At 42.6% G+C, this 25976-nt stretch overlaps 1 protein-coding gene and 1 non-coding gene across 2 annotated transcripts in view; both read left to right on the top strand.

Annotated features, from left to right (window-relative positions):
• Positions 1–882: 882 nt before the first annotated feature.
• Positions 883–25976, top strand: part of LOC140272867 (SWI/SNF-related matrix-associated actin-dependent regulator of chromatin subfamily E member 1-like) — a 221943-nt gene continuing 196849 nt past the window's right edge. Inside the window, exon 1 of the mRNA XM_072368363.1 lies at positions 883–889. The gene's annotated coding sequence lies outside the window, so the exon portion shown is untranslated. The remainder of the gene's footprint in view (positions 890–25976) is intronic.
• Positions 17832–17945, top strand: LOC140274114 (U5 spliceosomal RNA). The gene has a single exon (XR_011908096.1). It is a non-coding gene; the product is annotated as a U5 spliceosomal RNA (small nuclear RNA).

The raw sequence follows: 25976 nt of genomic DNA, 5'->3' as shown, positions 1-25976 counted from the left end.
CACAAAATGTATTTCCATGAACTCCAAAGTCTCGTTGCAGAATTTTCAAAGCAGGTGGCGAGTAGCAGAGGAGAGGGCCAACCAGCGCCGGCTCCAGAGGCTGAGTGGGTATTGCTGAGGGTCATCAAAAGAAAGTGGTCGGAGCCAAGGTGGACAGGGCCCTATCAGGTGACCGAGAGGACCTCCCACGCAGTCCGAGTCAAAGGGAAAGGTGATACGTGGTTCCATTGGAGCCAGTGTGCGGCAGCCGAGGAACCTCAACGCTCCCTAGCAGCGACTCACCAGGCGCTGAAAGATTTGCACACTGTACCGGCTGGTACAGAGGAAAAGACCACCAACCAACAAGGGGCAGAATAATCCCCTGGTGGCATTTTGCAGGCAGAAGTAGTACACTTCTGCCTCCTTGCAACGATATCATTTACGAGCAGGAAGGGTGTTAGACCCGGGCTCCAACTCAACCCTCATCGGGAGAAAGTGAAATCTCCTCCGAAGAACGACTCCAGATGACGGCATCTCAGTTGAATTGTGTTATTTTTGGATTTGTTATAATCATAATCGTGTTTGCTTGGGCTTTGCTTAAACTTGCTCTTACAGGTCATACCAAATTATAATCATTGCAGTATCACCCTTATGTTATCTTTTAATAATGTGTGCTATTTGCTAAGGAGTTGGGTAATGTTGACAAACTATAAGGTTTAAAGCTCCTCTAGGGGTAACCCCGCCTAGAGCACCCTGATAGATAAGGTCTGAATTACCAAGAAAGTTTTGCTTGCTATTTTTATCATACTTGAGACACAGTGAAACATATTAGAATGTTATTGTTTGGGAGTTGGTAAATTCTCACATGTTGTGCAGCCATCACGTGCGTGATTGTACCCCTGATCTTCTGGTTATGTGAACCCAGTCTCTAAAACAATGCATGAACACTCTGGGATTGACAATCCGCTGGATGAATGGCTGACCAAGGTGTTTGGGAAATGGAAGACTCTGATAATGTCACTTTTTGTATCTCTTGCTATATTCGTCGCTATTTTGGTGACTTGTAGTTGCTGCTGTATCCCATGTATTCGTTCACTTGCCATTAGACTTATAACTACCACTATAGAGGGGAAGGCTCCCTCCCCTTTGGTAATGCCACTGCTGAACCCTCCCGATCCTGATATAGATGAAGACGATATCATCAGAATGTCAGAGATTGTGTGATCACCTTGTAGTGATCAAAAGGGGGCGTGAGGTTTTTCAATTTCTTTTTAGTCATGTATTGTTACTCAACTATTTGTGTGATCTCTTAAAAGAGATCAAAAGGGGGTATTGTGAGTGGGGATAGCCTTATAAGGAAATATCATGTATAACCGGCTTGCTCATTTCCGTGGTTGCAAAACAGCTTGATAAGGAGATATCTCTGAGAAAGACATGTTGTGAAACTAGGACCGCACCCACAACGGTCTTCTGAAAGTAACGCCTTATACCAGTACACACACGCACACACATAGAGGAAGAGACAAGATATTGACGCACACACATCTCATAAGGCGGAGACTGAACTCAAGTCTATATAACATCACACCCCTAGACAAAGACAGAGCTTTTCCGTACTTTGTGCTGTTCGCATGTATTGTACTGAACTGTTCTCCGCACTTTGCAAACTGCGCAAATAAAACTGTGTTGATTCTTATATCGTCGCATCTGTCTTCCTCCTTCACTGCATCAACGGACTCGGAAAGAGGTACAGGTTGACCTCAACAGGTGCGAATGACCGACTAAATATCAACAAAAGTGGGGGAGGAGGTCTTCGGATGCAAGTGGGTGTGAATATCCAACCATACAAGTATGGTGGAGAGGAAGCTGTGAATGGCCGACCATAGTAAAAAGCGGGTAAGAAAAGGTGCGAATGTCAAACCATACATGATCAAAACAGGGAGCGGAGATTTTTGGGTGTGAGAAGGTGTGAATGTCCACCCATAATTAATGAAAAGTGGGCAACAAGTAGGTTTGAATGCCAAACCATACATCATCAAAAGCAGGAGTGGATGTGTTCGGCTACAAGAAGGTTTGATGTCCGACCATAGTTTGTAAAAAGCGGGTAAGAAAAGGTTTGAATGCCCGAACATACACCATCAAAAGAGGGAGCGGAGGTGTTCCGCTGTAAGAAGGTGTGAATATCCGACCATAGTTGGTAAAAAGCGGGTAAGAAAAGGTTAAAATACCTGACTGTACACAATCAATAGCGGGAGCGGAGTTGATCGGCTACTAAAATGTGTGAAAGTCCGACCATGGTTTGTAAAAAGCGGGTAAGAAAAGGTGCGAATGCCCGACAATGTATGATCAAAAGAGGGAGCGGAGGTTTTCGGCTACAAGAAGGTTTGAATGTCCGACCATAGTTTGTAAAAAGCGGGTAAGACAAGGTTCGAATGCCCGAACATACACCATCAAAAGAGGGAGCGGAGGTGTTCCGCTGTAAGACGGTGTGAATGTCCGACCATAGTTGGTAAAAAGCGGGTAAGAAAAGGTTAAAATACCCGACTGTACACAATCAATAGCGGGAGCGGAGTTGTTCGGCTACAAGAAGGTGTGAAATTCCAACCAAGGTTTGTAAAAAGCGGGTAAGAAAAGGTTCGAATGCCCGAATATATACCATCAAAAGCGGAAGCGGAGGTGTTCGGCTACAAGAAGGTTTGAACGTCCGACCATAGTTTGTAAAAAGCGGGTAAGACAAGGTTCGAATGCCCGAACATACACCATCAAAAGAGGGAGCGGAGGTGTTCCGCTGTAAGACGGTGTGAATGTCCGACCATAGTTGGTAAAAAGCGGGTAAGAAAAGGTTAAAATACCCGACTGTACACAATCAATAGCGGGAGCGGAATTGTTCGGCTACAAGAAGGTGTGAAAATCCGACCATGGTTTGTAAAAAGCGGGTAAGAAAAGGTTCGAATGCCCGAATATATACCATCAAAAGCGGAAGCGGAGGTGTTCGGCTACAAGAAGGTTTGAACGTCTGACCAAAGTTTGTAAAAAGCAGTTAAAAAAAGGTTAGAATATCCAACCAAACATAATCAGAAGCAGGAGCAGAGCTGTTCAACTGCAAGTAGGTGTGAATGTCGGATCATAATTTGCAAAAAGCTGATGAGAAAGGGTGAGAATGCCCGACTATACACCATTAAATGCGGGAGCGGAAGTGTTCGGCTGTGAGTAGGTGTGAATGTCCGACCATAATTACTCACAAACGGGTAAGAAAAGGTAGTATTGCCAGACCATACATGATCAAAACAGGGAGCGGAGGTGGTTCAGCTGCAAGGTGTGAATGTCGGACTAAAGCTTGTAAAAAGCGGGTAAGACAAGGTGCGAATGACCGACAATGTATGATCAAAAGAGGGAGCAGAGGTTTTCAGGTGCAAGAAGTTATAAATGTCTAACCATAATTTGTAAAAAGCGGGTAAGAAAAGGTTCGAATGCCCGAACATACACCATCAAAAGAGGGAGCGGAGGTGTTCCGCTGCAAGAAGGTCTGAATGTCCATCAATAATTGCTTTAAAACATCAAAGAAAATTTTTGAATATCAAACCCCACGTGATTATAAGTGGGAGAGGAGGTGTTCAGCTGCAAGAAGGTGTGAATGTCCACCCATAATTACTGAAAAATGGGTAAGAAAAGGTGTGAATGCCCAACCATACATCATCAAAAGCAGGAGTGGATGTGTTCGGCTACAAGAAGGTTTGAATGTCCGACCATAGTTTGTAAAAAGCAGTGAAAAGCGAGAAAAAGCTTTTCATGAGTTCTTCATGATTTGGGATTTTGCTTATAAAATGCATTCCTTCACTCAAACTATGTTAAAACTGTTTTGTCCTTCAATATTTACCATGTCTAGAAAGATTTAAACAAAAAAACAACGTTGTACTTTGCAGTAAAAGAAAGAGCAAATCTAAAGTTTCAGGAATCCGAGTATAAGCTTGCTTTCATGAGTTCTGCACGATTTCGGATTTTGCTATAAAATGAATTGCTTTGCTCAAACCAAGTTAAAACTGCTTTGTCCTTCCATATTCATCAATGTCGAGATAGATTTAAACAAAACAAAACCATGTTGTACTTTGCAATATAAGAAAGAGCAACACTGAAGGATCAGGAATCCGAGAATAAGCTTTTCATGAGTTCTGCATGTTTTGGGATTTTGTTTTAAAATGAATTCCTTCACTCAAACTATGTTAGAACTGCTTTGTCCTTCATAGTTATCCATGTCTAAAAATGTTTGAAGCATAAACTTCCTCATATTACCCTGAATGAGAAAGAACCACACTTGTGATTAAGCCATACGTTCCTTTTGAGGAGTTCTGCATGATTTGGGATTTTGCTATTAAATAAAGAAATAATAAATAATAAATAAATTAAATGAATTATTTCACTCAAACTGAGTGAAAACTGCTTTTACCTTCATATTTATCAATGTCTAGATCGACTTCAACAAAGAACAACATTGGATTTTGCAGTAGAAGAAAGAGCAACACTGAAGGATCAGGAATCCGAGAATAAGCTTCTTTTTATACGTTCTGCATGATTCGGATTTTATGTATAAAATTAATTCCTTCACTCAAACCAAGTGAAAACTTCTGTGTCCTTTCATATTTCTCAATGTCGAGATAGGTTTAAACAAAAAAAAAACGTACTTTGCAGTAAAAGAAAGAGCAAATCAAAAGTTTTAGGAATCCGAGAATAAACTTATTTTCATAAGTTCATAAGTTTAAACAAAAAAAACAACGTTGTATTTTGCAGTAAATGAAAGAGCAAATCAAAAGTTTCAGGAATCCGAGAATAAGCTTCCTTTCATGAGTTCTGCACGATTTCGGATTTTGCTGTAAAATGAATTCCTTCACTTAAACTATGTTAAAACTGCTTTTACCTTCATATTTATCAATGTCTAGATCGACTTCAACAAAGAACAACATTGGACTTTGCAGTAGAAGAAGTCAAAAGGAACGTATTGCTCAACCAAAGGGATGCTTCTTTCTCATTCAGGGTAATATGAGGAAGTTTATGCTTGATACATTTTTAGACATGGATAACCGAAGGACAAAGCAGTTTCCACTTGGTTTGAGTGAAGTAATTAATTTTACTGCAAAATCCGAAATCATCCATAACTCCTCAAAAATTTTATAGCAAAATCCCAAATCAAGCAGAACGTTTATTCTCAGATTCCTGATCCTCCAGTGTTGCTCTTTCTTCTACTGCAAAATACAATGTTGTTCTTTGTTGAAGTCGATCTAGACATTGATAAATATGAAGGACAAAGCAGTTTTAACTTGGTTTGAGTGAAGGAATTAATTTTATACATAAAATCCCAAATCATGCAGAACGTATGAAAATAGGCTTATTCTCGGATTCCTGATCCTTCAGTGTTGCTCTTTCTTCTACGGCAAAATACAATGTTGTTCTTTGTTGAAGTCGATCTAGACATTGATAAATATGAAGTTAAAAGCAGTTTTAACATAGTTTGAGTGAAAGAATTCATTTTATAATAAAATCCGAAATCGTGCAGAACTCATGAAAATAAGCTTATTCTCGGATTCCTAAAACTTTTGATTTACCTTACCCGCTTTTGGCAAACACCTCTGATCTCGCTTTTGATGATGTAAGGTTGGGCATTCAGACCTTGCTTCACCTGCTTTTCACCAAATATAGTCGGACATTCACACCTTCTTGCAGCCGAACACTTACGCTCCACCTTTTAGTGTTCTATGGGGCATTCACACCTTTTTTTTCACCGCATTTTATAGATTATGGTTGGAAATTCTCACCCACTCTCATCCGAAGACCTCTCCTCCCGCTTTTGTTAATATATAGTCGGGCATTCGAACCTTTTCTTACCCGCTTTTTACAAATTATGGTCGGACATTCACACCTACATGCAGCCGAATACTTCCGCTCCACCTTTTAGTGATGTATGGTTGGCATTTGCACCTTTTCTTACCCTCTTTTTATACTGATTGCTGAAGATTAAGTTGTTCTTTCTCAAATTACAAAATTTTTTTAATTGTTGAAACGTGATTTGAAATGGATAAATAAGGAGGACAAACAGTTTTAAGTCAGGAGGATAGAAGGAATTAATTTTATAGCAAAATCTGTATTTCGTCATATGTCGAGAGATGCTTATTGCTGAAGAAGTTCTTTCTCATTCTACAAAGTACAACGTTGTTTCGTTTTATAGGAGAATCCGAATTCGTGCATAACTCGTAAAATAGAGCTTATTTTCGGATTCCTGAAGAATGAGTCTGGTTCTTTCTCATAATACAAAGTTTGTTGTTTATTGTTGAAACTTCATCAGAAGTGAAGAAATAAGGACAAACCGTTTTAAGTCAGTTTGATAGAAGGATTTCATTTTATAGCAAAATCTGTATTCCTTCATATCTCCTCGAGAGAAGCTTATTGCTGAAAATTAGGTCTGGTTTTTTTTCATACTACAAAATACAGTGTTGTTTATTGTTGAAACTAGATTAGAAGTAAATAAATATGAAGGACAAAGCAGTTTGAACTTGGTTTGAGAGAAGGAATTAATTTTATTGCAAAATCCGAATTCATGCATAACTCGTCAAATAGATAGGGATGTGTCGTTCGTGAGCGATTTGTTCGATATGAACTAATTTTTTATATGACTCGGGAGTAACGAGTTGTCTCAGTGAGTGATTCGTTCATTTTCATGCAGTACCCTTCCTCACCACATGGCAGGTGGCAGCTTCATAAGCTCAGTCATCAGGACTGGTTGAACAGTATTGATTCGTTCACGACTCAACACCTCGGGTGACGGGTCCTCGCACAGGAAACAGTATTGATTCGTTTACGACTCAACTCCTTGGGTCTTCGTTCATTTGTCACGTTTCAAATTCTACGTTTCATTTGACAGGCTGAAGAGCAGTAGGCACAACAGTTCGTTCACAAACCGAATCATTAATCTCATAGACTATTCTACCATCAACAACTTGGAAACCACAATCGACTCTCTAGATGCAGAAAAAGCATTTGATGGAGTGAACTGGAAATTTTTATTCGCAGCATTAAACAAATTCGGGTTTGGGTCACACTTCATCAACTGGATAAGGATATTATATACCTCCCCAAATGCAAGTGTCAGGACAAATGATCAAACTTCTCCAAGCTTCAGTCTGCAGAGAGGTACAAGACAGGGTACCCACTTTCTCCCTCACTTTTTGTTATTTTCATCAAACCTTTAGCAGCTTCTATCAGACAAGATAGAAATATTAAAGGCATCCAATCCCAAAATATTGAGCATAAAATAAGTCTTTATGCTGATGATGTATTACTTTTCCCTCAGAACTCACAGACGTCTCTCACTCTCACGATCACACTCATAAATAAATTCTCAGCACTTTCTGACTACTCTATCAACTGGTCTAAGACCACAGTTCTGCCCATTAACTGTAGGGTCCAGAATATACCTGCGATCACTTTACAGTCAGGAAATATTAGATATTTAGGCATAAAAATTTCCTCCAGGCTCTCAGAGCTAACAAAGCTAAATTATGTGCAATTATTAAAGACAGTAGAGGACGATCTCTCTCGTTGGAAGTATTACCTATATCACTTATGGGGAGAGTTACAACCATTAAAATGATGATACTACCAAAAGTTAACTATTTGTTCTCAATGATCCCCATAAAACCATCTGCTACTTGGTTTAAGTTACTAGATTCATGTGAATTTCTGTGGAAAAACAAACCACCACGTATTAGTTTAAAAAGCCTACAGAAGACCAAGGACAGTGGTGGATTAGATTTACCTCATTTTCAGCACTATTCCTTAGCCAATAGGTTACAATATATATCAAAATGGTTTAAACCTTGTTGTTGTCACAGTTCCCAGAGACGTTGTAATCGTTGAGGATTCTATATTCACCCCCTCATTAGAGGCACGTGTTGCAGATTGATGACACTGAATCTTCTTCTCTGTTCATTGCTGGCATCATTCCCAGCATCGTAAGTGTTCGTGGCATTGTTAGCCTCTTCTACTGGATCTTGATATCGAGCATCCTTTTGTATTTCTGGTTTGTCAGTCCTCTCTCTTCAATCACCGGAGTCTTCGTCTCTTTGTCCTTGAGTTTGGTGATTTTTTCTTCTTTTGATGCCTTGACACAGTGTGACAAGTGATACCAAGTGGGAGATCCTTTAACTTGGACTGCGGTCCCTGTGCTGCGAAATGGCTGTGCTTCTCAAATGGTCTCTCCTTCATCATATACATTCATTATTTATACATCACCTTCCACCATGAAGCGTTGTCCCTTTTTGTTTCTCTCTTTCTTCTTAAAATGCTGTTATGCATGTCTAAACCATCCATCCATCCATCCATCATCTGCCGCTTATCCGGGGGTCGGGTCGCGGGGGCAGCAGCTTGAGCAGAGAATCCCAGACGTCCCTGTCCCCGGCCACTTCCTCCAGCTCTTCCGGGGGGACCCCGAGAGGTTCCAGGCCAGCCGAGAGACATAGTCTCTCCAACGTGTCCTGGGTCTCCCCCGGGGTCTCCTCCCAGTGGGACGTGCCCGGAACACCTCCCCAGGGAGGCGTCCAGGGGGCATCCTAACCAGATGCCCGAGCCACCTCATCTGACTCCTCTCAATGCGGAGGAGCAGCGGTTCTACTCCGAGCCCCTCCCGGATGACTGAGCTTCTCACCCTATCTCTAAGGGAGAGCCCAGACACCCTGCGGAGGAAACCCATTTCGGCCGCATGTATTCGCGATCTTGTTCTTTCGGTCACTACCCACAACTCGTGACCATAGGTGAGGATGGGAACGTAGATTGACCAGTAAATAGAGAGCTTTGCCTTCTGGCTCAGCTCCTTCTTCACAACGACGGGTCGGTGCAGAGCCCGCAACACTGCAGACGCCACACCGATCCGCCCGTCAATCTCACGTTCCATTCGTCCCTCACTCGTGAACAAGACCCCGAGATACTTGAACTCCTCCACTTGGGGAAGGATCTCATTCCCGACCCGGAGAGAGCATTCCACCCTTTTCCGGCTGAGAACCATAGTCCATAGTCTCTAGATTTGGAGGTGCTGATTCTCATCCAAGCCGCTTCACACTCGGCTGCGAATCGCTCCAGTGAGAGCTGAAGGTCACGGCCTGACGACGCTAACAGAACCACATCATCCGCAAAAAGCAGAGACCCGATTCTGAGGTCGCCAAATCGGACACCCTCAACGCCCTGGCTCCGCCTAGAAATTCTGTCCATAAAAGTTAGGAACAGAATCGGTGACAAAGGGCAGCCCTGACGGAGTCCAACTCTCACCGGAAACGTATCCGACTTGCTGCCGGCAATGCGGACCCAACTCTGGCACCGGTCATACAGAGACCGAATGGCCCCTATCAAGGGGTCCGGCACTCCATGTTCCCGGAGCACCCCCCACAGGGCTCCACGAGGGACACGGTCAAACGCTTTCTCCAAGTCCACAAAACACATGTAGACTGGTTGGGCGAATTCCCATGCACCCTCCAGGATCCTGCCGAGGGTATAGAGCTGGTCCACTGTTCCACGGCCAGGACGAAAGCCACACTGCACCTCCTGAATCCGAGGCTCGATTATCCGACGGATCCTCCTCTCCAATACCCCCGAATAGACCTTACCAGGGAGACTGAGGAGTGTGATACCCCTATAGTTGGAACACACCCTCCGGTCCCCCTTTTTAAAGAGGGGGACCACCACCCCAATCTTCCAGTCCAGAGGCACTGTCCCCGATGTCCAAGCGATGCTGCAGAGGCGTGTCAGCCAAGACAGCCCTACAACATCCAGAGCCTTGAGAAACTCAGGACAGACCTCATCCACCCCCGGGGCCTTACCACCGAGGAGCTTTTTGACCACCTCGGCAACCTCAGCCCCAGAAATGGGAGGCCCCGTCTCCGAGCTCTCCGACTCTGCCTCTTCCGAGCACGTGTTGGTAGGATTGAGGAGTTCCTCGAAGTACTTCCCCCACCGACTTACAACATCCCTAGTTCAGGTCAGCAAAGCCCCGTCCCCACTGTACACAGTGTTGACTGTGAGCCGCTTCCCCGCCCTGAGACGCCGGATGGTGGACCAGAATCTCTTCGAGAACGTCCGGAAATCATTCTCCATGGTCTCACCGAACCCCTCCCAGGCTCAATTTTTTGCCTCAGCAATCGCCGAAGCCGCAGCCCGTCTGGCCTGCCGGTACCTATCAGCTGCTTCCAGGGTCCCACTGGCCAAAAAGGCCCGATAGGACTCCTTCTTCAGCTTGACGGCTTCCCTCACCACTGGTGTCCACCAGCAGGTTCGAGGGTTGCCGCCACGACAGGCACCGACCACCTTACGGCCACAACTCCGATCAGCTGCCTCGGCAATGGAGTTACGGATCATGGCCCATTCGGACTCAATGTCCCCCACCTCCCCCGGGATATGGTTGAAGCTCTGCCGGAGGTGGGAGTTAAAGCTCCTTCTGACGGGGGATTCTGACAAACGCTCCCAGCAGACCCTCACAATACGTTTGGGCCTGCCAGGTCTGATCGGCATCCTCCCCCACCAGCGGAGCCAACTCACCACCAGGTGGTGATCAGTTGACAGCTCCAGCCCTCTCTTCACCCGAGTGTCCAGGACATACGGCCGCAAGTCCGATGATACAACCACAAAGTCGATCATCGAACTGCTGCCAAGGGTGTCCTGGTGCCAAGTGCACATATGGAAACCCTTATGCCTGAACATGGTGTCCGTTATGGACAGTCCATGACTGGCACAGAAGTTCAACAACAGAACACCACTCTGATTCAGATCGGGGGGGGGGGCGTTACTCCCAATCACACCCCTCCAGGTCTCACTGTCTCACTGTCATTGCCCACGTGAGCATTGAAGTCCCCCAGCAGAACGAGGGAGTCTCCGGTAGGAGCATTCTCCAGTGCCTCCCCCAGAGACTCCAAAAAGGGTGGGTACTCTGAACCGCTGTTTGGCGCATAGGCACAAACAACAGTCAGGACCCGTCCCCCCACCCGAAGGCGGAGGGAGGCTACCCTCTCGTTCACTGGGGTAAGCCCCAATGTACTGGCACACAACCGGGGGGCAATAAGTATGCCCACACCTGCTCTGCGCCTCTCACCACGGGCAACTCCAGAGTGGAAGAGGACTGGTTCCAGAACCCAAGCTGTGCGTCGAGATGAGTCTGACTATATCTAGCCGGAACCGCTCAGCCTCGCGCACCAGCTCCGGCTCCTTCCCCATCAGAGAGGTGACATTCCACGTCCCAAGAGCTAGCTTCAGTAGCCGAGGATCAGACCGCCAAGGCCTCCGCCTTCGGCTGCTGCCCAGCTCACATAGCACCCGACCCCCTTGGACCCTTCCCACGGGTGGTGAGCCCGTCGGAAGGGGGACCCACGTCATGATTTCGGGCTATGCCCGACCGAGCCCCATGGGCACAGGCCCGGCCACCAGGCGCCCGCTTCCGGGCCCCACCCCCGGGCCTGGCTCCGGGGGGAGGCCCCCGTGTCCCATATCCGGGCAAGGGATCACGAGGTCCAAATTTCTTGCTCATCATAAGGCGTCTTTTGAGCTGTTCTTTGTCTGGTCCCTCATCTAGGATCTGTTTGCCTTGGGTGACCCTACCAGGGGCTTGAAGCCCCGGGCAACATAGCTCCCAGACTCATTGGGTCACGCAAACTCCCCCACCACGATAAGGTGACAGCCCAATCCATTAAATTAGATCATTTTGGCAGTAAAGCGATCTACAATGTGCTTGGTCACAAAGCTGCTCATCTGTGGTAAACAGCTCTTCAGAAAGGCATTCTTCAATTGATTTCATTAATTTTATGTAATAATTTTGTGATTTCCCACAAAACTCCCATCTGTCTGAGTATTTAATATTGTCTGGGTCCCGTTAAAACATGTATTTTTTCCATCTAATTCCTTGTTTGCTTTAAAACAAGTATTCCCCATTTTCTATCCCTTCAGTAGCCAACCAGTTTGTATGGAGTACACTGGAGCAACTTGACTGATCAGTAAAACATTGCTTTTGTTGTCACCGCAAGGCTTCCCCCGTCGGTTGTTTCACTGAGACACTACTGAGTAACTACAACTCAACACAGTTCATACACATAACATTCATATACATACTAACAAACAAACAAACAATTATTTATCACAATTTTCTCATCTCTGTTTGAACGTACACCCAGGTAAATATTCCTGTAGTCTTCTCATACCGACTATGGACCCATTCATTGTTTAACTTCACTGTTTTGCAAATCCTAATTGAATATTACACATTGACATTGAACATTACTGGATAAGCAGGTCTTCATTGCATTCAGCAGCCTATATGTGAGCATCTATGTGTAAGCTGTTCTTCTTTGCATTTATCAGCAGCAAGCAATTCTTCATTGCACATGCATATGAAAATAGTAAAACAATTCCAATGCGTTAGCGAAACCTTCTATATCAGGAGTGTCCATCATGATGCTGGGAATAGAACCTCTTTCCCAGAATAGTTCAACCTTCATTTCTCAACTGATCATAACTCCGCAATGAGCACATTTCAAAGTATCATTCCTCTACATGTATTCAAAAATCTATGTATAAATGTTTAATATTTCTTATATTTGTTGATGTCATTCTGTGTGCGTGTGGCCTAAACCCAATCTCTGTGTGGCAATTTTAATTTAAACAAGTTGAACTCTGCCTCTGATCATTTAAAAAAGGTGTGTACCAATATCAACCTTTCTCAGGTAATTACTGATCCTACAAAACCAAACTTAAGAGATCCTTCAAGGTTGTCCCTGATTGGCTCAATCTTAACAAATCAAAGGTAGAAAATCCGCAGTATCTGAACTTGGTGTTAGTTATCACTGCTCAATAGCCTGTATCAGAATTGCAAAAATGAAAACATTAGGTCCACGCTTGGTATCCAGATCCTGAAACATCTCCATGAGCAGGCTTTTTTTTTAACTGATCTGTTGAATAGTTATACTCATGACACTGTTAAAATCCCAGATGAAGATCTAGCACTTGACCACTTTTGTAAATCTTCTAATTCGATAGTTGATAAACACGCCCCTTTTAAAAAGTATAGAACTTAGAACAGGTCTAGTCCCTGGCTTTCGGCAGAACTGTCTTCTTTACTTATAAAATAAATAAACCTTGGATGCTAGCTGGGCATATGAGGGACCCGGGTCATTGCCTTGTTTTTAGGAAGCTTAGAAATAAATGTACAGCAGAAATAAGAAAGGCCATGTCTGATCATTATCTAAATTTGATTCCCAGAGCTTACTCAGATTTCACAAAAGTCTGTCCTACTGCTCCTGTTTTTAATTAGACTTCTATGCCTTCGCAGTCGCAGATTTGTCACTCCTTTTAAGCTTATTGCATGTTCTAAATGTTGTTTTAATCATGTCTTCAAAAGTTTTTTGTTTTTTCTGTCTCAGCTATTGTATATGAGATTATTTTCTCCATTTATCTCCAAGTTTAAATAAATGTTATTACTAGTGTGGCACTTTCTATGTCAAGGGGACAGTGGTGGTACTCTGTCCGGCATCATCTTTATTTCTGCTAATCCATGCTTCATACCATAAAATTGGGAATACTATAATAAGAGTAATGATTAATAATACACAGCTGGTTCCTCTTAACCCACAAAATCCTGGTAATCTGAATGGATGCCACAGCCTTTGTCCATCCATTTTCCCTGTCTTATTTTAGTCACACCCTATGTTCTCATGTTAGCCATTGTTTTGTTCACTGAGGTTGAGATGAACCCCCTCCTGTTGAGAGAATTCCCCTTTGTAGTCAGACTTTTGCCTCAGAAAACAGTGGTGGATAACTAATCTTTCCCTACTTCTGAAGGTTGTGATACAATGTGATAAGTGAATCCAAGAAGTCCTTCAGCTGCTGTGGGTGATGTAAGTAGTACCTGAAATGGACCTTCCCCCCTTGGGCTGGACCAGTTATTTTTCTTTATCACTTTGATGATGATCCAGTCCCCAGGTTTTACTGTCTTCAGAGATTCCTTCACCGGTTCACCTGGAACAGACTAAACAGAAGAGATATCTCTACTTGTTAATATTTGTATTCTGCTAAGGTTTCTTCTCTTTTTCTTTTTTTCTTCATCATGTCAGTTGATGACTGTGTTTTGTTTTGTGTTTGAGTACAAATGGTCTTCCATACCTTTTCTCAAATGGAGTTCATCTTGTGCTAGTTGGAGGATGCATTTTTAGGATGGTAAACAGTAAACCCAATATTTCCCATTTCTTCCATGATTTTTTTCAGTCTTGACTTAATTATTCCATTGTGTCTCTCCACGAAACCTGCTGATTGTGGATGATATGCACAGTGGTTTCTAAGGTCTATTTCTAAGGTCTAGATGACATTGTTTACAAAGTGTGTCAAATTATCACTGAAGATCTTTTCAGGAATTTCAAATCTAGAAATGATTTATTTTACCCGTGCTTTTGCTACTGAGAGTGCATCTGCTTGTGCACATGGAAATATTTCAGTCCATTTGGTAAAAACCTCTGTTGTCACTGAGCAGAATCGTTTCCCTTAACATTAATTTAGTTCAATGAAATCTACACAATAATGAAATAATGAAATCCAAACAAATATGTTGAAAAAGATACACTGGCTTAGGGAATTATCTTCGTTTTGGTCTTAGATTGCCCTGTGGATTGTATTTTGCACATATTTGACCTGCTAGACAAAACTTTATTCATTTATTTATTCTAAAATAATTTTTTCAATAATTAGTAAAACCATATGCTATAAAAACCTTGTTCATTATTGCTTCCATCCCTCCTGTTGAGACATGTTATGGTCCATGGCTCAATACTGCAGCATATTTAAACAAATTCTTTGGCAGTATGGTTTTCCTTCCGGTCATTCATACGAGTCTATTGTAGATGGCAATTGAATAACATCTAATAATGCTAAAATATTTGTAGTTTATACATTTAGCTGTGGATGTCAACATACCTGTTTTTCCAATGCTGTGTTAACACATGTACAGTTGAGAAGGCATACTGACTGTCAGTGTAAACGTTAACAACCTTTTTGTTATTTAATTTACAAGCTTCAGTTAAAGCTACCAATTCGACTGCTTGAACAGAGTAATTTTCTGGTAGTGGTTGTTTTAAGAAAACTTCAGTTTCTGTTACTACTGCAAATCCTGTAGCATTTGTGCCATCAGGGTTTTTTGCTTGACCTGTCGAATAAATATAGTTATTTCTGCATTTTCATAACGTATATCAGTTAAGTCTGGCCTGGGTAACACACTGATGGTTATTTCTGACATGTAATCATGAGGCTTTCCATCTGTGGGGTAGGTAGCAGTGTGGATGGATTAAGTGTAGCACATCTCTCAACAACAAGGTGTGGCTGTGAAAGAAGAACAGTTATGTAGGAGAGATGTCTGGTAAAGATATTTTGTTAAGTAACCATATCACAGCCACTGCATGAGGTACCTTAAGTGTTAATGGGTGAAATAACACCATAATTGTTGATGCCTGCACTGCCAATGGCCTCTTGCCATTGATTCAAAAGTACGATCTCGTCACTTTTTCCCCCTTTCAGTGGACACTGGCCCTTAATTACCGCAATTCAGCAGGGGGTCTTTCATTAGGAGTACTGGACTCCCCCGTGCACGGTTTCTGCTCCGACCCTGGACGGTGGAAAAAACGTTGCGATCTGGTTTGAGGACCCAATTGTTGAGAAAATTCTCTCAATGAGACTCAGAGTTGCTGGAGTCAGTTAATCCAAAGGTTTAATCTTGCAGCAAGCTCAAGAATGTGTGTGTGTATGGGTGTATGTGTGCGAACGTGTGTGTGAGTTTGTGTGTGTGAGAGTTTAAAGAACCTGTTATCCACAGGCAGGTCTTAACTAGTATGGCACGGGTCCAGCCTGTCTCATCTTTTTTGGAAGGTCCAGCGCTCGGCCGTAACCCTTCTGTCTGTTTGGACTCTCACATACATTTGGTTAATCATAGAAAAACGAGAACAAAACTTTTTAACCCCTTAAATTCATAAAACAGACATGGTGCAGTTATTTCCATTCTAGAAAATAAGAGTAATCACCACCATTCCTATAAATTCTGGATATTCTAACAATCTCAATCTTTTTTAAATGTTCGATGAAGCCCTTTGCTGTTCTGTTTAGAGACTCAGCTGATCATAAACCAAGTTTTGCTCTTGAACCAAGCTTCTAAACTCTTCACCCTTTTCATTTCTCGGTTAGTATTCACTTTAAAACTGATTAAAAGAAAAAATAAATGAATGCCTATCAACAAATTTGGGATCTAAACTCTAGTGATTCCTCTAAAATAATTTCCTTTCTCAATTCAGAAATGTGTGTGTGTAAGTCACAACACCCGTGACACCAAAACGGCTTTCTTTTCTCTCTTTTCTCTACAGTCTGCACTGTGAGCACTCACACCAAATCAGAAAGGCTTTTTTCTCTCTTTTCTACATTATGGACTGTGGGGACACAAAACCGCTCTCTCTTTTTTTTTTTTGATTGTGTGCCAGGGCGTTGTCTCACGTATTAGATTATGCTTAAGATACGAATGGGTTTATCAGTCACATCAGAATCCATACATACTGATCCTCCCGTAATAAAATGGTCGAATCTTTTCAAACACACTTTGTTTCTTGTGACAATCAAGTCAGCGAAACAGCGTATACACGTCAAGACACTGAATCAAGTTTGCCACAAGAACTCATAAGTTTGGCAGTATTGCTCTGCCGTCAGCAATCATACACCCATTTTATTTTCGTGAGACATGTGCAGGCACCTGTTCATCTACTGTTCTATCACTATGAATTAGTTTATCTATTATCAATAAGGATACTTCTACAACTACTATCAAAGTATGTCCGGACTTCTTATGTTGTCAGTTGCTATATATGAATAAGTGGGTAGCTACTGACAAGCATTAAGCATGTCACACAGCCCAAACATATAACATTTCAGGACACACCACACAGTTAACAACCACAGTGAAGCGTGTCAAAGCCCAAACATGTAACATTCAACAGGACACTTACACAACACATTCAAATCAAACAGTCAGACAACATACAAGAACATATACCCCAGCCGGCATTGCTCCCTGCCTATTTTCCGACAGCTCACTATGTGTGCGCACACCTTTATTCACAAACTCTTCAACTTATACTCTTTTACCGAAGCTGCTACAGCTCGATTGGCCGAATACCCTTAGATCCTATTTCGGTGAATTTGACATCTGCCTTACATGTAACAGATTAGCGGTTTAGCAGTTTTAATTTAGTTTGAGTGAAGGAATTCATTTAATAGCAAAATCCGAAATCGTGAAGAACTCATGAAAGTAAGCTTATTCTCGGATTTCTGAAACTTTAGATTTGTTCTTTCTTTTACTGCAAAGTACAACGTTGTTTTTTTTGTTTAAATCTATCTAGACATGGTAAATATGAAGGACAAAGCAGTTTTAACATAGTTTGAGTGAAGGGATTCATTTTATAGATAAAATCCCAAGAGTCTGCTGAGAAAAGAGAGTGAATGCGAAGTGGACTTTAACACGGCTCTGGGAGCGAGCCAAGTGCGGGCTAACCGGGAGAATTGCTTGAAAGAAACGCGACACCGAATGAGCGGTCAGAACAAAGCCTCAATATGGTGTTCCCGTGGTGTTTGTGGCTGCCTTGTCTTTTGAGTAAAAGACAAGGCAGCCATCGAATAGGGCCTGATTGTTCCTACTTGGTCAGCCGAGGAGCAAGGGGGGGGAGCAAGCGTCTCAACCAAGCAAAGCTCACCATGGGGAAGGTGGCTATGCCAACTAGCCTGATGCCCTGCTCCCACAGTGACGGATAATCGTACTCTGGTTTCTCTTCATAACGTACAAGTCTTTTGCCTTTTACTAAAGACTTCCGTGGAGAGCAGCACTAATGAGTTGTTTCTATTTTTGGCAGGCTTTACCTTTGCGGGTGAAGCCCTTTCTGTCTGTGCAAAAGAAATCTTGTTACTGTGCAGACTGACTTCTCTGAGTAGAGTCGCCTTACTTGTTGCGACTTTGCCGATGTTCGAAGCTGGAGTGCAAAGTTGTTGCTTGAATGGTGCTCGCTGGAGCGTGCGGGAGTGCAAAGTTATACCATTTAAAAGGGCTGAAGAGTGCTCAGTGCAGCGGGTGGGCGGAGGTGCAAAGTGACACTCTGGCCACCTATGGCCATAAAAAGAACACCGCTACAAGTGTGCATTGTGCCAGGAAGGGCCCTCGGACGTGAACCAGTGGACAGTTATCGCTTCTCGGCCTTTTGGCTAAGACTGCGATCTCCTCCTCTGGGTGGTTGTTTTTGTGCCCATTTGACATCAAATATCTGCACTGGGGAGGTTTTTGCTTTGCATTCTCTGCTTGTGTCTTCTTTTGCAGGTTCGAGCATACCAAAGTTTTTTAAAGCTGAGACAGGGTCCCTCTCTCGTTTTAACAATTGGTAAAAGGTAAGTCTCTTTTAGGTCTTCGTTTTAGTAGTATTTTATCTATTTTACTTTTAACTTGTTTTATAAGGTTTTATTTGTTATCTGTTTGTGGTGCCTCCACCATGTCGGCAAACTATGCCGGCATGCGGAGGCACCACAGTGTCCGCTTTTTATTTCTCAAAAACAAAGGTAAACTGATAGAGATGTCAAGGCTAGACTTCTCAAGAAAATTGATACAACAAATCCTGAAGTCCAAAGCAAACGGCCTATACTGTATTTTGACTGACCCTTATTGTGACTCAATTAACATACAACTAACAATTTTCCATAATGCACAGAGATATCGCCTGAATATAGCTACAGGGAATAATGTCAATGATATTTCTTTATTCTTTATTTTTTGGGGTCTTTTTGCTGGCGAGACGGGCGGAAAGATCGGCTCCCTTCCTATGCAAAGCGAGCGCTCTACCACTTGAGCTAATTCCCCTTTTTCTCCTTTTGTGAAGGAAGGGTGAATTGATTTCCTCCTTTCACAGCCCTGCGTTACTAATGCGGCTGCAATGTGAGACTGAAATTTTAGTGGTTTGTTTTTCAGACTGGTTGAATGTATCAAGAAGAGTCTTGCATCCAATTAGTGAGACACAGGAATTCCGTAGTGTTTCATGCTTTCAGTTTTTAAACAAATTTGAATTTGCATATTAGTTGGTCTGCCTTTATAAGACCACCATTAAAACCTCTCACCAGAAGAGCACATAAAAGATTTCTGAGGAATGAGGACATGAATCCCGCCACATTTTGCATGGAAAGCAAGCCCTTTATAGTTTGACCTAATTTGCCTTCCATATTTGAGTATATACTTAAGAGACTGAAACCCTAAATTTGAATTGTCCTAAATCCAACTGCATTTGTTTTGCCCTATTTGTAAATCAAAGAACCTCAAAGATCCCTACATGAAAACATATTTAGATCATAATGATTCTCCTTTTGTGAAAGAAGGAATTCATATGCTTTGCCCACAAGGCCTTTGTACCTTGTGACGCGCTCATGTGAGATTGAAATTTTACAAAGGCAACACAAGACCAAACGATGACAATAACCTCCACTGATCACGTCAAAGCTTCCTGGAGAAGGCATGAATGGATCACAACATGCTCTTCTATTCGAACACCATCCCCTATGGTTATAGGGCTCACGATGCAGATATCGCAAAACCCTAAGCCAACTTCAACTGTACAACCACAGCTGTTGACGATTTCCTCCACTGAAATGTAAAGCTAAGGAAGGATTCCTGGAGAATGCAGGCATCGATCCCGATACCTCTCACATGCAAAGCGAGCGCTCTACCACTTGAGCTAATTCCCCTTTTTTTCCTTTTGTGAAGGAAGGGTGAATTGATTTCCTCCTTTTACAGCCCTGCGTTACTAATGAGGCTGCAATGTGAGACTGAAATTTTAGCAGCTGTTGTTGAGGACGGGAATTTTTAGCATCAAAACAACAGATGAGGGCAGGAGGTGGCCGTACCCACCGGTTTTTGGACTGCCTCAGAGGTCCTAACACTTCCTAACACCTTCTGTCAGGTCCGAACACCTTCCTCACAAGGTCCTAACATATCTGTTATAATTGGCTTTGATCGTAGACATTATAAATTCATATTCTGTATTTTCCTAAATAACCTATGTTCCTAGCTGGTACTTTTCCACTCTGCTCATACTGCACAACAGATGACCTTAAATGGTCCAAGACCTTAGAAGGACATAAACAACTGGGTCAGACAAAACATCTCTATTAGGGCAGATAGGTCTGGTACATTAGATCCACGCCTAAAACAGCACTCACACATACACACACATTGTTTATCACATCCAAAGAACACAACAAGGACAGCAGCTGGCCTGAGCATGTCACCCAAAACTGGCCAATTATACTCTGACAAGTGTGAAAACAACTTCTGTGAGATAAAGCTGAATATAAATATGACATGTTTCCGGATAACGGGGCTCGGCCTGACGGATTTCCTGCGGGAGCTCTGGCACTCCGAGTCCAGCGCTGCAATATACTTTACTTGTGACCACTAATAAATACTTTTTTAATAAACGATTTCTCCAGCTTGTTCTTGAGCTTCCAATGAAAAAACCGGGCTAACAATTGGTGCCGTGACCCGGATTGGCTGACTCTGAGACCGTGTCCGATCGAGGACTTCCGGAGCTGGTTGGAGGGGACTCTTCTTCAGACAATTCGAGGCGCCTAAAACACAAGGTGAGCAGAAAACCTCTTGTATCAGGATATGTGAAATTTCTGCACATTGGTCATTCTAAACTAAATTGTCTGAATTAGGATGTCCTCCGATCACACTAAATCAAAAGCACAAAATTTGTGTCTACAGGTTTACTAGGTGGTCACATGTAAAGTATAAACACATAGTCTCACATAGGGAGAGTCACATGTGTCCTAGTTTAGTACAATTTGGCCAAATAAAAGACATAAATTAAGATAACATAAATTCATCTCTGTCTTCTAAACTGAATAGGAATTAGATGCCAATGGTCGGGGGTCTATTAGTCCGCTATCGCGGTGTGAGTAATCTCGGTATTACTGCACGACCGGATGTGAGTAATTTCTGTGCATGAGACACTTGGACCTTTATCTGCAATCGGCGGAGGGTCTGTATTACTGTACTATAGGCGGCGTGAGTAATTTCTGTGCAAGAGGCACTTGGATCTTTATCTGCCATCGGCGGTGGGTCTGTATTACGTCACAATAGACTGTGTGAGTAATTTCTGCGCACAAGGGCGCTTGGACCTTTATCTGCAATCGGCGGTGGGTCTGTATTACTTCACGTTTGGTGGTTGGACTGTAAAATCCGCGATCGGCGGTGTGTCTGTTTTTGTTTTTTTTCTCTTTCCGCAATCAGCGGTGGTTCTGCAGTTGTTGTGCATAGATGATACACTAAGGGTTTATCTCTGCATAAGGACACATGGCTAAGTTTTATTATTTTTCATGAAAATGTGGGGTGGTTTGCTACTATTTTACTGATATTTTACTGTCGAGACTGATCGAGAATTCCTACACTGACACAGATCTCAAGTGGTTCTGTAAAAGGGGGGCATTGGAATACAACTTAAAGGGGAATTTAGTTAGGGTGTTACAGAGATTGGTGAATTAAAACCAGTGAAGAGACTGGGAGAACCCCCAGCGATCAAGCGCACAGAGTAAAAGATTCTGTGTAGAAGCTTCTTGATCGGGTCCAACACTCGGGCATTGCGCCATTCACCCATTCTGATTAACACGTGTAAACATTTAAACATGTCACAAATCATAGTTGAGAAGTGGAAAACAGGTAAACCCGGCTCATTGGGGTCGGTATTGTTTAACACCTTGACTAGATGGATAAAAAAAGTTCCAAGAGAAGACGAAAAAAGAGGGACAGATAGATTTGTAAACTGGACGAGAGAAATGCAAGGGAAATGAATGTTTGGAGGGCATGAAAGTGCTCCTCCGCAACTGAGTGATTTCTCCATGTTTTCAAAACAAGCAACAGGCAGTAGGAATCAAGCTACAGCAAAGCTAAAGGAGGCAGGTTTATTCCAGAAAGCAAGGGCAGATAAAGACGGGAAAAAAAGAACATTTCTTGCAGACTGTCAGCATTTTTTTAGGAGAAGTTAAATTCTATATTCAGACGCAGTCCTCTGCACCACTAACACAGCATGTGCCAGACACAACGTCATCTTTTCCAGGGACACATCCTACTACACTAGAAGATAAGACACCTCTTCCCAACATCACGCATGCTCAATAACAGAAGCATGCCATTTAGCAAAAGAAAAAAATGACCAGTTATACAGATTCAGCATAAACAGCTTAGGCTGTTTATGTGGACATGTGTAATTGGAAAAGACAAGGTTAGATATCCTTAGCTTTATCATAAATGCTCTCACCCTAAGATTATCTCATCCCAACCCTGCTTCCTTCTTCCCCCATTCAGCCCTGAGAGTGAGGACAGATTCTGATTGATCATTGGCCTGTACTTAAAGAGTACCAGAGTTACATATAGTTATTTAGTCGAAAAAATTTACAATGATAATGGAAGTTTTTACTAGAGCATTTATCATCAATTCAATAATTTATGTTTAAATAAATTTGAATGGGAGAAATACCACATTGAATGGACAATCTGAAAACCGCTTTTCAATGCAAGTATCACAGTGAAGAGATAAGAAGCAATACAAGTTCCAAAATAAATCCAGGAAGAACAGAAGTTTAAAACTAAACATTAGAACCAGTTTGTTGTTGAATTAAGATTTAACAGCTCTCTTAAAAAGTTAAAGTCAGACAAACAAACACAGCATTTAAATCTTTGATCCTTTAATTGAAAAACTGCCTGAACAAAAGATGTTCTACAAATTGAGACTTTATGATTTCCACCTGAAGCAGGTCTGAGACCGGACAGTCAGACCATATGACATATTAGAAAATATCAGGATTTAACAGCAAGGTCAGGCAGATAGGTGTCAGACAGTTTCTTACCATCTTAAAGCATTAAAAGGTTAACCTTTATTGTGTTAGAGATCACAGTAACAGGACTTTTAATTTAGCTGATCTAAATACTTCTCCTCTGCTTATTTTCACCAATTCTGAGTTAATATTCATCATCAGTATTTATATTTGATCTCATTAAACCATTTAACTATTTAACTGCAGCAGATCTATGAATCAATGGATCTGTTATCTTAACAGAGCAACAAAGTGCTTTACAGAAAAGTTTAAAGTGAGTTAGATTATTAGGAAATTAACAAAAACAGCAATAAAAGGCACAACGAGAGTCAGATATCACCAATGAGTTTCTTAAAGAAGAAAACTCTTAAAAGAAATTTAAAGACAGCTGCGCTGCAGTAAGTCTGACTCATAACAAGTCAAGTCAAGGTTTGTTTTCATGGCACATTTAAAAACAGCCACAGCAACTAGAGAGCTATACAGCTGAACAATATATTAATACTATGAGCAAATTCTAACTCTGCAGATAAATATTAATTAATCTAACAATAAACATTGAATAAATTAGTGAAATAAAAACAAAAACAGTGTTTACAGTTAAAGACATGCCTCTATACCAGACATGTGTCACTGGAAAAGGAAAGGCTTTGTGACCTCAGCAGGCACCCCGGTTAAACACTTAAATCAATTACTCAAACTATATTATGCCATACTTGAACCAAAACAAGTTGCTATAATTGAGTGCAGAGGACATCAAAAGGGAGATGGGAGAGTAGCGAGAGTAAGAGAGATAAGTGCCTGATTTTTTCATTGGAAGCCCAAGAACAAGCTGGAGAAATCCATCCATTTTCTATACTGACAGTCTGTTAATTGGGTAGCAGGTGGGCTGGAGCCTATCCCAGCAGTTATTGGGCGAAAGGCAGGGTACACCCTGGACAGGTTGCCAGTCCATCACAGGGCCACATAGAGACAAATGAGACAAACAACCATGCATGCTCACACTCACTCCTATGGACAATTTGGAGTCACCAATTAACCTGACATGCATGTTTTTTGGATGGTGGGAGGAAGCCAGAGTACCTGGAGAGAACCCACGCATACATGGGGAGAACATGCAAACTCCACACCAGGCAGGGATTGAACCTGGAACCCTCTTGCTGTGAGGTGACGGTGTTAACCACAACACCACCGTGCAGCCCAAGCTGGAGAAATCGTTTATTAAAAAAGTATTTATTAGTGGTCACAAGTAAAGTATATTGCAGCGCTGGACTCGGAGTGCCAGAGCTCCCACAGGAAATCCGTCAGGCCGAGCCCCGTTATCCGGAAACATGTCATATTTATATTCAGCTTTATCTCACAGAAGTTGTATTCACACTTGTCAGAGTATAATTGGCCAGTTTTGAGTGGCATGACCAGGCCAGCTGCTGTCCTTGTTGTGTTCTTTGGATGTGATAAACAATGTGTGTGTGTGAGTGCTGTTTTAGGCGTGGATCTAATGTACCAGACCTATCTGCCCTAATAGAGATGTTTTGTCTGACCCAGTTGTTTATGTCCTTCTAAGTTCTTGGACCAATTAAGGTCATCTGTTGTGCAGTATGAGCAGAGTGGAAAAGTACCAGCTAGGAACATAGGTTATTTAGTAAAATACAGAATATGAATTTATAATGTCTAAGAACAAAGCCAATTATAACAATTTTACGGAAGAATATGCCTATGTGCTTTTTAGTGACATGTGAATGAAAGAAAATGGATATTCAATTTAACATTTTCTTGATTTGAGTAGATCCTTGTAGCCTACAACAGCTGTTGCCAAATAATTGCATTTTTTTTTCTATTTCTATTTCTCTATTTCCTGTGTGGGAACAGTTTCTTTTATGCAGAGAATTGTTAGATGTAGAGGACATATAATGTAAATGTAAATGCAATCCCCCCCCTGCTGGAAGCAGTTCAGGACAGACACAGGCACAGGCAGTAGAGAAAAATCCACATCCAGTGGAAACTTCTACGTCCAGTGCAGCAGCTAAAGTTCAGGTAAGTTCAGGGGCAGGAGCCACATCTGAAAACTCAATTTCTTGCTCCCTGTGTGGTCAGGAGGTGATGTGTGACAACTACACACAGCATCTGTCGGACTTCCATGTTAAAGAGCAGTGTGAGCACTGTGGTGCAAAGGCCTGGGGTATTGTGGGGTTGTCACAGCACCTAGAGAACTGCCATCCTCTGAATACCATTCCTCCTTCTCCTTCTCGTCCTCCTCGTCCTCCTCCTCGTCCTCCTCCTCCTCCTCGTCCTCGTCCTCCTCCTCCTCCTCCTCCTCCTCCTCCTCCTCCTCCTCCTCCTCCTCCTCCTCCTCCTCCTCCTCCTACCCCTTCAGCTCCTCCTCACCCTCCCACAGCTCAAGAGGTGACACCAGCACTACAAAACATCTGCTCCCAAGATGCTCCTACTGCCGCTGCTCACAAAGCCATATCATCAGCACCACCTGGACCCCCATGTCCTCTGCATCCTCCAGAGGTAAGCATGGTGAGGTATCTGCCAAAGCAGTTTTTAAAGGTGGGTGATCAGGAGTGGATAGCCCGAATCTTGTATGAAAACTCTGGACAGCTCAGACAGAACCAGTCTCAAAACTGGTTCAACTCTCCAAACCCCACCCGATCTACCTCACCTCCGGAGCCACAGCATTATTTCAGACAGCGGCTGTTTCTGTGGGCTCCAATTCGGATGTGGGGCATTCCTTTGAAATGCACTCAGTGCAACACAAAGATGCACCACTCCGGAATGTACACAAAGGTGAGGGAGGTGATAGATATAAATTCAAAATATTACCTTGTTGGAGGAGACAATCCAAAATGTAATCAGTGCAAGGTACCTGTCTGCCCTTGGAGTACAGAAATTCTGAAACAATCAGATCCCTCCAAGAGGAATAAATTTCCAGCTGTCCTCACAACCCATCTGGCCCTGGACAGGAAGTGTGTGGCAATGCTGCGCCCAAGAACACTGGGGAATAGCTCCAGCTACAGCAAGCTATTCAGGAGGCACACAGTGAGGAGAAGGCA

Source organism: Leuresthes tenuis, unplaced genomic scaffold (genome assembly GCF_036924035.1).
Source record: "Leuresthes tenuis unplaced genomic scaffold, fLeuTen1.0.hap1 SCAF_17, whole genome shotgun sequence".
NCBI lineage: Eukaryota > Metazoa > Chordata > Actinopteri > Atheriniformes > Atherinopsidae > Leuresthes > Leuresthes tenuis.
Note: the sequence above shows the minus strand (reverse complement) of the source record. Positions and strands in the feature narration are given on the sequence as shown.